This window comes from Equus asinus, chromosome 12, assembly GCF_041296235.1.
Source record: "Equus asinus isolate D_3611 breed Donkey chromosome 12, EquAss-T2T_v2, whole genome shotgun sequence".
Lineage (NCBI taxonomy): Eukaryota > Metazoa > Chordata > Mammalia > Perissodactyla > Equidae > Equus > Equus asinus.
The window spans coordinates 72,477,263-72,489,419 of NC_091801.1; the positions used below are offsets into that span (position 1 = coordinate 72,477,263).

At 40.6% G+C, this 12,157-nt stretch overlaps 1 long non-coding RNA gene across 3 annotated transcripts in view; it reads right to left on the bottom strand.

The window, feature by feature from the left end:
* Positions 1–3,096: 3,096 nt before the first annotated feature.
* LOC123290356 (uncharacterized) overlaps positions 3,097–12,157 on the bottom strand; it is a 54,375-nt gene continuing 45,314 nt past the window's right edge. For all 3 annotated transcript variants that reach the window (XR_011493368.1, XR_006534814.2, XR_011493367.1), the window contains one exon: positions 3,097–9,779. This is a non-coding gene — a long non-coding RNA (uncharacterized lncRNA). The remainder of the gene's footprint in view (positions 9,780–12,157) is intronic.

The following is a 12,157-nucleotide window of genomic DNA, read 5'->3' on the forward strand; positions in this document are numbered from 1 at the left end:
AACACATCAGCATGATAGAATTGAGAGCACTAGAGGAGGGCACATCCGAGAAATATGTATTTTTCTCAGATTCTAAAAACAAGTCAGGAACCTAGCCTTCGCAGTATTCCTACACCAAGTTCTCCTTGTCAGTAAAATCCCTTGGATGGGGGAAATGCACTCCCCAGCATCTGATTTAGTCTGTGTCTACATTCATTTATTCACTTAACAAATATTTCTTGACTATGTTCAAGGACAAGGCATAGACTGAGAACTGCTGATACAAAGATGAATCCAACCCCTGATTGTCTTCAAGGAGTTTATGATTTAGTGAGAAATAGTTGCTATCCATTGTGAGAAGAATGATGATAGGAGGATGTACAGGGTGCAAAGGCAGCACAAAAGCGAGGGAGGCTGAGTCTCCTTGAGAGAATCCGAACAGGCTCCCCTCTTTCAGTCTTGGTTTGGGCACACGCCACGTGTCCATTGGTGAAGGACTTTGCAAGAAGAGAGGAGAACAGGTGCACCGGTACAAACAAACGTAAGAAGCTCAGCTCCACGTAGTTTGGCAAGGTGCGAACAAGGTTGTGAGGGGAAATGGAGAGACACAAAGCTGGAGAGCGGGCAGCAGCAAGATCGGCAAGGGAGTTCGCTGAAGAGTTTGCCTTTTATTCGGCAGTTTATAGGGAACCAGTAGCAGTGTAGAAATACAATTAAATAAATGTGAGAAGTAGATGCACCTTAGTATTTGATACAGAAGAAAAGACTATCAAGATCTGCCTTTTCTCCTCATCATGTCCCTAACGATATCTAATGAGTCACCAAGTCTATGCAACTGTCCTTGGGGGTTGTCTCACATTTCTTTCCTGGTATCCCCTCTGTGGTGACTTGCTCCAAACTCCCATCTTTTTGGTGAATTTGCCACACCACAATGGCCTCACAATTACTGTCTCCCTCCTTTAATGCATCCTTCACTTAGAGTTTTCTCTATATGTGCTAAATATGTGTGACTGTTTAGGGCAATATGTGCTAAATACAAGATAGGAGCTTAATATATATTTCTTGAGGGAATGCTAATAAATGGAAATTAAAACTCATGTAGGAGTTTATTTTGCAAAGCATTTTCTCATAACCTTTAAATTCTATAACTATCCTATGTTGTCTTGTGTTTATCAAGGACTGAAGATTATGAGAAAGATAACAAACAGATATGATGGTGGTACGAAGCAAAAAATTAAAGATTCCAGACAGCAGTACCAGGAGGTAAGAAGCTGAATGTTGGTATGGAAGTGGGTTACTGAATTGAGGTTTAATAAAATTTTTGAAACGGAAGACTACTGTTATAGGTTAAATTGTGTACCCTCAAAATTCATATGTTGAACTCCTAACCTCATAATACTTGAGAATGTCATCTTATTTGGAAAGAGGGTCATTGCAGATGTAACTAGTTAAGATGAGGTTATGTTGGAGTAGAGTGGGCCCCTACTCCAATATGACTGGTGTCCTTACAAAGAGGGGGAATTTGGACACAGAGATGTGCATAGAGAGAAGACAATGTGGGGAGACACAGGGAGAAGACAGCCATCCGCAAGCCAAGGAGAGAACACTGGAACAGATCCTTCCCTCGCAGCCCTCAAAAGGAACCAACGTGCCAACACCTTGATTTTGAACTCCTGGCCTCCAGAACTGTGAGACATACATTTCTGTTGTTTAAGCCACCCAGTTTGTGGTACTTTGTTGTGGCCATCCTAAAAAAACAATGCAAGTGTTAAGGAATTATGATGTTAGGCTTTGGACAGTTGATCCATGGTGGCTGCCTCTAGTGGATACTCTTGGTACTTCACTCCTATTGCCTTAAACATCCTTTTACCATTTCTTTAAGCCCTGCTCCACTTCACTGGGCTTTATCTTCCTTCTGGAGGATAGCTCTCAGGCCACTGGAGCGGCTTTGCTCTCATGTGTGCACTGTCCCTGGGAATTTATAGCCTCGTTCCTTATATCCAGTGGCCCTTGACCAATGGCTGGAGGGGGCAGGAGCAGGGACAGACAGCTTTCTGGGCTCTGAGGTGGCATCTATACTCCAGGGAACTCCTGCAGGATAAGGATACCCTCCCTTCCACAGGACTTCATCTGAGATCTCCTTCCTGCCCTGTTTCCCTCATTTCTTTATCAGATTGTTCTGGAAGTACTGCCTTCATGAATCATTTGCATCTGAATCCTCATCTCAGGATCTGATTCTGGGGACCCCACCCTAAGACAATGTTGACTCCCCGCCCCCCACACTCAAAATGACTAAAGTTGGAGTAGGTAGTAAGGCTATGATTTCTACGTGAATAAAGGAAGCAAGTTTGGTAAATGCCAGCCAAGGGGATTGTTGGAAGGCAGTATGGCCAGATGGCATGTCCCTTAAAAGAGTCTTTGCACAAGGGTGAAAAAATAACACATGGAGGTGGCAAAAGGGACCTAGGAGAATGTCAACACAACCTCCGCACCTTGGTACACAGGGAGTAATACCTTATTAAGAAGAACATAAGCATCGTTGTAAGCTTGATGCAACGTTGAGTCACAGCAGACAGGTTTAATTGTTCACAAACCCTGATTCTTGGTATGTTGCTTTTCCATCTTCTCATTGTGCCCCCCAAAGAGTTAAGGCAATGTGTGTAACTTGTAGCAAGAAAGTGACTTTTTCACCTGCAGAATTTGGCTCAGTGTTAGTTAAATGCTTTGGAATTTAAAGTGATCTTTTTCTTTCTTTAAAATGTCTAAGTGCTGTGTTGATAAATGTCACAGAGAATAACGAATGTGATGGAATGTGCTGGGGATAATGGGAGTTACTTTCTAGTTCACCTGAACCATGACTTGTCTACATTTAGCAAGAATAATGAATGTAATTTAATACAGTACCTTTGCAGGGAAGTGACTCAAAACACGTTTCAAAGCGAATATTAAAATGCTGAATTATGCAATAAAGACATAGATTTAAGTAGATAACAATAGATCACATACTTAGAAAAGTGCACAATGAAGCAGAGGGTACATTTTAAATATACATTATATTGTTATTAGATCGAAAGATGAACAGAGAAGGAGAAGTCGACGTGGAATAAAGAAAACAAAGGTCATATAGAGATTAAATAGCTATTTTAATGAATAGCGCCAGGACAGGACACTGCAAAGGGCATGAGAGCCAGACTCAGAGGGAACACAATTTGATCCACCATGGACGATATGGGTGGCTTTACACAAGACAGTTAACCTATTTGAGCTCATATCCCCCCAAATATGTAAAATGAGCTAATATTACCTGCTTCATAGGGTTTTCATGGGGAATGAATGAGATAACATATTTTAGCAGGTGCTCAATAAAAGATAGCTTTTAAAAATATTATCCTTATCATCAATGAGATGCAATAACCGCAGCCACCTTCTACTCATTCACAAGGTTCTCTACCCACTTTAACATATATCAGTGACATGTCACTCTATAAATCTTTAACAATCCCACCTCACTCTATTCCAAGGAATACAGCCATACATCACGTATAGAGCTTGAAGCAAAAAAATTGGAATTCATCTAGTCCAACCACCTTATTTTATACATAAAGAAATTGAGGCCCAATGGGATGAAATGATTTGTTCACAATCACCCATAGTTGTAGCTAGCTTTGTTCCAGAGACTCTGCCCTGCCTGTGCTTTATGAGCACTACTATGTTTGATTCTTACAACGAGTTTATGAGGGAGATACTCTCATTTATTCCTCAAGAAAGGGAGGCACAGAAAGAGGAAATCATTTGCCTAAAATCACACAGCTGTCAGGTGGCACAGCTGGGTTTTCAACTGAGGTCCAGCTGATTCCTTAACAGGTGTCCTTAGAGTCCTTACCTCCTCTCCCTCATTCTCACTTCCATAGTCCTGCTGAATTTCCGCAGGGCCAGGAAGCAGCTCAGGTCTTACTTTATTGGTACTCATGAAAAGAGGTTGCTAGTTACTGCTGTTGTTTCTCTTTTCCTAGAGATTTTCAGTGGCCCCTGTAGGGTGAGACAGTTGGGAGGATACTGTAAGCAGCACTGTCTCCTGTTTTCCTCTACCTAGGAACTTCGGTCCAGGTTCTTTTCCAGTCTCTTTCACTCCCCTTCAACTCTGAGCCAATGATTCAAGTCAGAAAGTTCGCACTTTAACCTATCTTTAGGCAAGTCTTAAAGGCATTCTAAGACTCTGCTTCCACATATGAAAAGTGGGGTTGTGATAATACCAGTTCTATTCAACTTTCATGAGGAACAAATAACATATGTGAAAATGGTTTGAAAACCAAAAATCATTGTACATTGTTCATTTTTTTAATGTCAAGTAAAAGGTGAGACAGAATGAGTTTTCAGATAATCCATATTTTATGAGTGAGGTGTGTTTGCTAGTCCACCAGCCATAGGACACAAATCCATAAAACAGTGATGATTGTTGAATTCTTAGAAGTCATTATGGCTATGTAGTTTCCTGAATACGAGGCAAAGATAAAATATCAGTTGCTTTGAAATGATGGCTAAGGAAATGATGGTCAACAACACAGAACTTTCACATCAGGTCACCAATATTATTTTCTAGGCCAGCAAAATCCTTGGCAGCAGCCTCTTCCAATAAATCAGCATGTCAGAAGAAACAATGACCCTTCCCATGGTACAGGAACAAAACCACAAACTCTCCAAGGTGGACCTGGAACAGAAGTCTCCAAGACAACCTCAATACATCTCATTCCTTTCCCATTCATCGAGGGCAAGTACAAGAGGTGATGGAATTTCTTCAACTTTATCAAGAGGCTCACCAATCCAGAACGACCCTCGGAAACCCAGATAAGAGAGTGAATTAATTGCCCATTGTAAATATCAGTATCCTTTCGCCAACCCACCAACTGTTATTCTCTGATGTAAGTAGTACGAAGAATTTTTATTTGGACTGGAATCCAGGAAGCAAATAAAAAACATAACAGATCATTCCAACTTCCTGACAACAATCAGGGTGGGATGGTTTGCTACTGGAAATCCAAGGGAAACCAGATCAACTGTGAGATGTTTTCGATTTCATAGATTTCAGAGATAAAAGGCAACTTATACATCATCCTGTCCAACCTCCTTGTTTTACACAGGAGGAAATGTGAACTCAAGAGGCAAAACAACTTGTCCAATGGCATGCAACTAGTTATATGGCGGAATTGGATCTAGTTGCTGGTCTTCTTATTCTTTTTTCATTGCTTTTTCCATAACACAACATGGCCTCTCTAATTATTAACTATGACCTGGCATTCCACCACCCATCACATATTTATTGAGTGCTTACTATTCACTTACCTATGTTTTCAGGACCAGCTCAAGGAAAAACGAATTAAGTCAACAATAAAGAGCCATTTATTAACGCACACTATCTCATTTAATCCTCACCATAGCAAGATGAGACTGAGGTAATTATGTCTGTGACAAATGAGGAAAACAAAATTTGCTTATGGTAGCTAATGGATAGCAAAGCTGTGATTCAAACTGAAGCTGTCCGACTCTGTATTCTAAGTTTATCATCTTATACCACGTTGCCTTTCTCAATCCAGATCTTTCCATCTTCAACTTTTATCCCCCCTTACACACTTATTTCCACAGGGCCTTTTTCTAATCCAGTTGTCAAGGATGGGCCATCATTTGGAAAATTACAATCTCAAGGAGCTGACATTCTGGGGCCTACAGACCAAAGACCATAAACAAGTACATATGCAATATTTATCAGTTTGGGATAAAGGCTAAGAAAGAAAACTAAGCAGTGAAAAGGAGAACCAGACTGAGCAAAGGGAGTGCTATTTTAGATGGGGTTGTCAGGGAAGTTTCCTTGGGGGAGGGAACATTTGAGTAGACGTTGAATATGGCAAAGTCCTGGATGGAGAGGGGAATGTGGGCAAAGGACTCGGTGGTCACAAAGGGAGATTTGGGGAGGAGTCACAATAGTGTGGTGGTTAAGAGCACTGCTCTAATGTCAGCGCTCCTGGGATTAGATAATCTCCTGGATCCTTTGATTGGCCATAGCAATCATGAGCAAACATGAACAAGTTTTCTTATATTCTCTGGACCCCAATTCCCCCTTCTCTGAAATGGTTCTAATGACAGTACTCACTTCTTGGGTCATGTGAGGATTAACTGAAAGCAATGTCTGGTTCACAATAAACAATAAATATCAGCTGTTTCTCTCTCTCTCTCTTTAGCTTTCAATGATATACCCATCATCCCTTTCACTTCTTATCATTGCCCTAGCTTGTTTCCACACTTATAAACAAAGCAGAACTCTTTTAAATTTTTATCTTTCCATAAACAGTTCTGAGGAAGGACAATAAAATAAAATAGATAAAAGAGAAGCTGTTCTCGTTGACTCAAGGCAGTAGTAGGCAGGCACAGCTCCTCAGCTCCACGCTCACCCCATGGTGGTCCTGAGGAGGCCCCATGCTTCAGAGAACACAGTTAAGAACATTCCCAACTGACAGAATTCCTAACACCATCATTGGTGTGAAATAGGGACTGATATGTAATTGTGAAAAGAATTTCAAAAACTGCAAAGTATAGCCTCTTGGTGTATTATTTTTTTTTTGAGAGAAAAGATTACTAGGCCACACCGCACACAAGCCATCCTTCTTGAGGTGGATGTTGGGGGTTGTTTATTTAGCTCAGGCTTAGTCACAAGTTCAGAACATTCTGTGGGTTTTACTGGAACTTGATATCATGGCTCATCCCAACTCAGATCACTCTGGCTGAGGCTGCCAGCGACCTCCCCTGGGGCAATGACTGGGATTCCCAGGCTCCAGAAGAAAAAATGGGCCTCCTGCTTCTCCTTCAGTCTAAGAGATAGGCCCTGTGGTCTCCTCATAATAAAAGCCCAACACTGCAGAGTTGGAAGGAGACTTGGCAGGTGTTTTCAATGCCCCATGAGGGAGACCTTCCCATGTTGTGGAGGCTAGAAAGCCAGCTACTTTGAATTTCTAGAAATGTCCCCATTACCTAGAGGCCAAGTTATGTTATTATTCCTTTTGAGTGTCTTACTTGTATGCTGCTGTGAATTTGGGTGTGGTTAGCCCAAATATAGGTCTGTTGTTGAGGGTTTATTGGTCTCTTGCCTGTTTACTTCAGTTCTCCTCACCGCAGCACAAACCTTCTTTCTAGATAGTTCCTGAAACTCACACTGTTCAGAGAAAGACACTCATATTCATTAAGACCCTACTATGTGCCAGCCAGAGGAGAGGCACTTTCAACTGCAGAAACTTATTTAATCCTCTCGACAGCCCTGTCAGGAAGAGATATCCTCCCTCTTAGAAGAGGAAAATGAGACCCAAAAACATTAAATAAGTCACTCAAGGTCATGTAGTGAATAAATAAGAGAAAGTTATTTCAAACCAAAGTCAGGTAGACTCAAAAGTCTCTTTTCTTTCCACTGTGCTGTACTTTAATGAGAAAATTCATCAAATCAGAAAAAAAAATGTCTAGTGTAAGTTTATCCTTCTGGAAATAGTCACAGTTTTAAGACCTGAGGTTTATTTATCCAAATAAACTTTTAGATGGAATAATTTCAATGACAGTGTGCGTATGTGTGTATGTCTTTGTGTGGGGAGAGAAAAAAAGACAACATAAGTAGGAAATTAAGGGTGAGACACACAGACTTGTGTGGTTCTCTCTCTGGTTCTCAGTTTCCACAACTGTGAAAAGAAAAGTTTAGATAGAACTTTTCCAATGTCACTTTCGGCTCTTCACATCGAGTCACCCCTGTGTGAAGGGAGGTGCTCTATTTTCTTCTGTCATTCATTTATGTTTCAAGATCTTTGTTTCTCTGGAAGCCAAATCAAGTCTAACAGAAAAATCAGACAGGACACCTGTAATATAAACCTTGTAATATAGCTTCTAGGTGCACACAGTATTGAGGAGGCCTGGGGACCCGAAAGGAAGTTATTTTGTGGCGAGCAGATCTTCCTGAGATGTATTTCTTGAGTGGTGGTGGGGGTTGGGATAACTCTGTATCTTTGTTTATTAGTCCCTCCTACTCTAATGACATAAGCATAGATGAGGAATGTGAGGAGCCTGTATGGATAAGAAATAACAGTGGTGAGTGAATGAGACCAAGTTCATTGTGCCTCAGGCATAGGGTTTTGGAAGATGCAGTGGCCAGGGCCAGTGTGGCCTTCTATCTGAGAAGACATTAGACAACAAGTGTTGAGCATGGTGGAAGTTTCCAGAATGTGATGTTAAAAGAGTGGGCAGGGATTACCGGTGAGCCAGTAAAAGGGATGAGAAGGGGATCCAAACAAATCCCAAAAACAAAAGTCTAAGAAGCAAAGTCTGAAATTGGACCAAAGGATCTTCTTTATGAAGATTAAGCAGAAGTAGGTGTCCGTCATGAGCGATGCAGGAAACTGTGATTTATAGCTCATACTGGAGCCAAATTTGGCCAATGCATGCTTATTTCTTACCTGGTGGTTTGGGAAATCCGCTTTATAGAAACAAGATTCAGAGGTCAAAGGGACGTTAGGAACTACCTCCTCTAATTCTTTTACAATGCAGAAACCGCTTCAAAACCAACATTATTCAAAACCTCTAAAAATGGTGAATAATTCCACAATTTTTCCGGCTTTCCTAATCCTTTGAAGGACAGTGACTAAGAAAACAGTATACAGTGTAGGATGGATAGACTTGGGATGCCAACGATGACACTTAGTAGTTCTATGGTTTTGGGCAAAAAAATAAACTCTGTGAGCCTTAGTTCCTTTAAAAGAAATTAAAATTCTCGGTACTTCAGTGAGGATTAAATAAGCGTTCGTAAATTGTTTAGCACGCATCTGGCACACAAAAAAATTGATCAATAAATGTTAAATACTAATATGCTTTTTGTTAATACACCTCATTTTAATCCTGTGAGTATCATATGAGGTAATTGTTATTAGCCCATTTTATGTGTGAACAGATTGAGTCAAAGAGAATTTGAATGAAATTGATGATGGTAACAGAGCTAATAAGTGGCAGAGTTGGGGAATAAACCTAGACTTACCTAGCTACGAAGTCCATTTGTTTTCAGTTAAATCACCCTGCCTTTCATACTGAGTGAGGTTCTGCTCCCCAGTAACTGGGAAGCAATATGACATAGTTCTCTTTTGTCGTTGTTTGCTTGCTTGTTTGTTTTGTTTTTTTGAGGAAGATTAGCCCTCAGCTAACATCCGCCGCCAATCCTTCTCTTTGTGCTGAGGAAGACTGACCCTGAGCTAACATCCGTGCCCATCTTCCTCTACTTTATATGTGGGACACCTGCCACAGCATGGCTTGATGAGTGGTGTGTAGGTCTGCACCTGGGATCTGAACTGGCAAACCCTGGGCCCCCCAAGCAGAATGTGCAAACTTAACCAGTACGCCACTGGGCTGGCCCTATAATATAGTTCTTGAGGACATGAGGTAATACAGTCCTCGTAGTGAGATAATAAAAATAAAGCACCTTGCTCACCGAGCTTATAATATTCCCCTGTAGTAAATTTCCACTAGCATTTCCATTGCCAGCATGGAGCCTGGTAGAGAGCAGGTGTTTAATAAGTGATAGCTTAATAACTCATGGCTCACACTGAGTTTTGGAACATCACAGATAAAGTTTGCTTTCACTCAAGCACCATACAGGTATGGGAAGGCGTTTATCACATCTTTTTCCAATCTCTTCTCAAGGCTACATGTTACCAGTTACCTCACCTTCCTTCTAGCCATTTCTCATGTCTTTGGACGGAAGTCACATGAAATGGCTTCCAGGGTCACTGTGGGAGAAACCAAAAGGAGAAAGTCACAGGCCTGTTCTGAGCCCTGACTCCCCCCCACCCCCTGGTCACCTAGCATCATTTCCGTTTTCCAAACAAGACACACTTTATAAGTCACGACTTCGATTTTCCCTTCTACTCTCAAGAAGAGACAATTTTAAAGCACAGTTGAAGGATTTACCCCAGGCGAGGCCCACAGAGTGGAAATGTTTGATGAGCCAGTAACACTTAGAGTGCAACCTGAGCACCAGATCTGCAGTGGGAAGTGGTTTTTTTAGATCTCCCCAGAAGAGCTGCCTCATTCAAATCTTTGGTCTTAACAAGGTATTAACCTGCTTTTATGCCCCGACTTCAGTTCCCTATGCTGACACCTGCTAACCCAAATTGTTCTTTCTCTTTCAGTATTAGAAAATACGACATTGTGATTATGTGCAAGTGGCATGGCAAATTTCATGGGAGTAAAAATATTTCCAAAGGAGTTGAGAAGTTATTGTCCCCATAATTCTGGTACACCCGACAAGCAGGAGGGTATCAGAGAGCTGTTACTCTGCAAAGGTGTGGAGGGAAGCCAGGAAGTCCTAGCTGAATCCCAAGTCCAGGCAGCTTGACTTCGACGTTCTCTAGGGCCTGGATACCAGCAGAGGCCCACCTGCCTTTGTTTATAGAATGAAATCCCATTGTGTCCATACCGAGGGAATGCTGCTTTTCAGAATCCGGGATGCATAGCCCTTAATGTGTAAATCCCTAAGCTTCTTTCATTTATTCATATACTCATTTAGCAAATCTCCTGATGATACGAAGTAGCATTTATGGAGGATACTTTCCCTCTGCTTTTGTCTGTTGTTTTCTTTTTGTTACACAGCAAACATTGTGCTTTTTTTAAAATTATTTTGTTTCATCTACATAACACTTCTAAGAGGTAGGGATTGTATCACCATTTTTGGACGAGAAAACTGAAGCTCAGAATATTTATTACCTACTAGTTCTCCTAATTGTGGGATTGTTAGAATGAACTTACTAATATTTCTGTTCATTACCAAATTAATTAAAAAGCTGAAATCCAAGACCATAAGGAGCTCACAGACTCATGGTGATGTAGGTAGATAGCTAACTAGATATAAATAAAAGAGATGTGCGTTGAGATTCAACTTTTCATGACACGAAAAATGAGGTAAAGCAGTGCAGCCTCACATCGAATAGATATAAACGTGGTTAAAATAAGCATTTTTTAAAAGTGCATAGCCAAAAGCTCAAAATAAAGATAAATCTTCAAATATCCCAAAGTAAGAAGAAACTCAAATTGGTTGTGGCAGAAGATATTTGAGCTGACATTGTGGCAACTAGGGAATGGATACTGGATGCAAAATCAGCTCTTATGGTCGGTGGCTGAGGTTTGAATGTCCCCTATGTGATTAGAAAGATCAAAGCTTGAGCCTGGGTACAGTTCAGAGGTGAACCTTATATCCCGGAGGATCCTGTAAGGGGTTCTACTCATATTAACAGAGCCCTTGGTGGATAAGAAATGTGTCCTGTGGGAAATCAAAACTTAAGGGTGTGTCGCTTAACATTATGGCATCTGAGTTTATACTGCCCATGTGGTGTAGGATTCCCAAACTTAGTTACTGAGATAAAAATTAGTTATAGATCCATGAACAAACTGGATGTCACTATGGAAGAAAACATAAAATGTTCACAACTTGGCCTTTGTGATTTCAGCAGAAAAACTGCCACTGAAGATGAGCTCACAATCACAAATTATATACCTTTTGATGAAAGATACACCATGAGGGCAAGCCAGCAAACATGACCACTGGGGAGATAGCATGGCATTATTCCATATAATAGAATAATCTGCGAAGGGTTATAAAATTTTTAAAAATTGACTATCCTAAAGAGAAATAAAAAGGAATTATAGTTAAGATGAAGGAACAGTGTACTAGCAACAAAAGAACAGGTGGATTTTGTAACACAAACACAAACACAAAGAGAATTTCTCAAGATGAAAAATATGTTGCTGTGAGAAAAAAACCTCAATGGAATGTTAAACAGCAAATTAGACACAAAAGAAGAAGGAATTAGTGAATATAGATCTGATGAAATCACACAAAATGTGTTTCAGCAAAAATGAAGACACCGAAAATATGAAAGAAAGGTTAAGAGAGAGGGAGGATAGAATAAGTTTGTTTAAAATGTATCTAGTAGGTTATTCAAAAACTAGACAATAGAGAGAAGGAGGGAAAGTGATATTTTAGAAGATCATGACTTAGAAGTATCCCACTAAACGAAAGACATGAGTCTTCAGAATAAAGAAGCACACTGAATTCTGAAGATAATAAAACACACAAACCTCAGTTACACACATAATGAAGAGACACAGA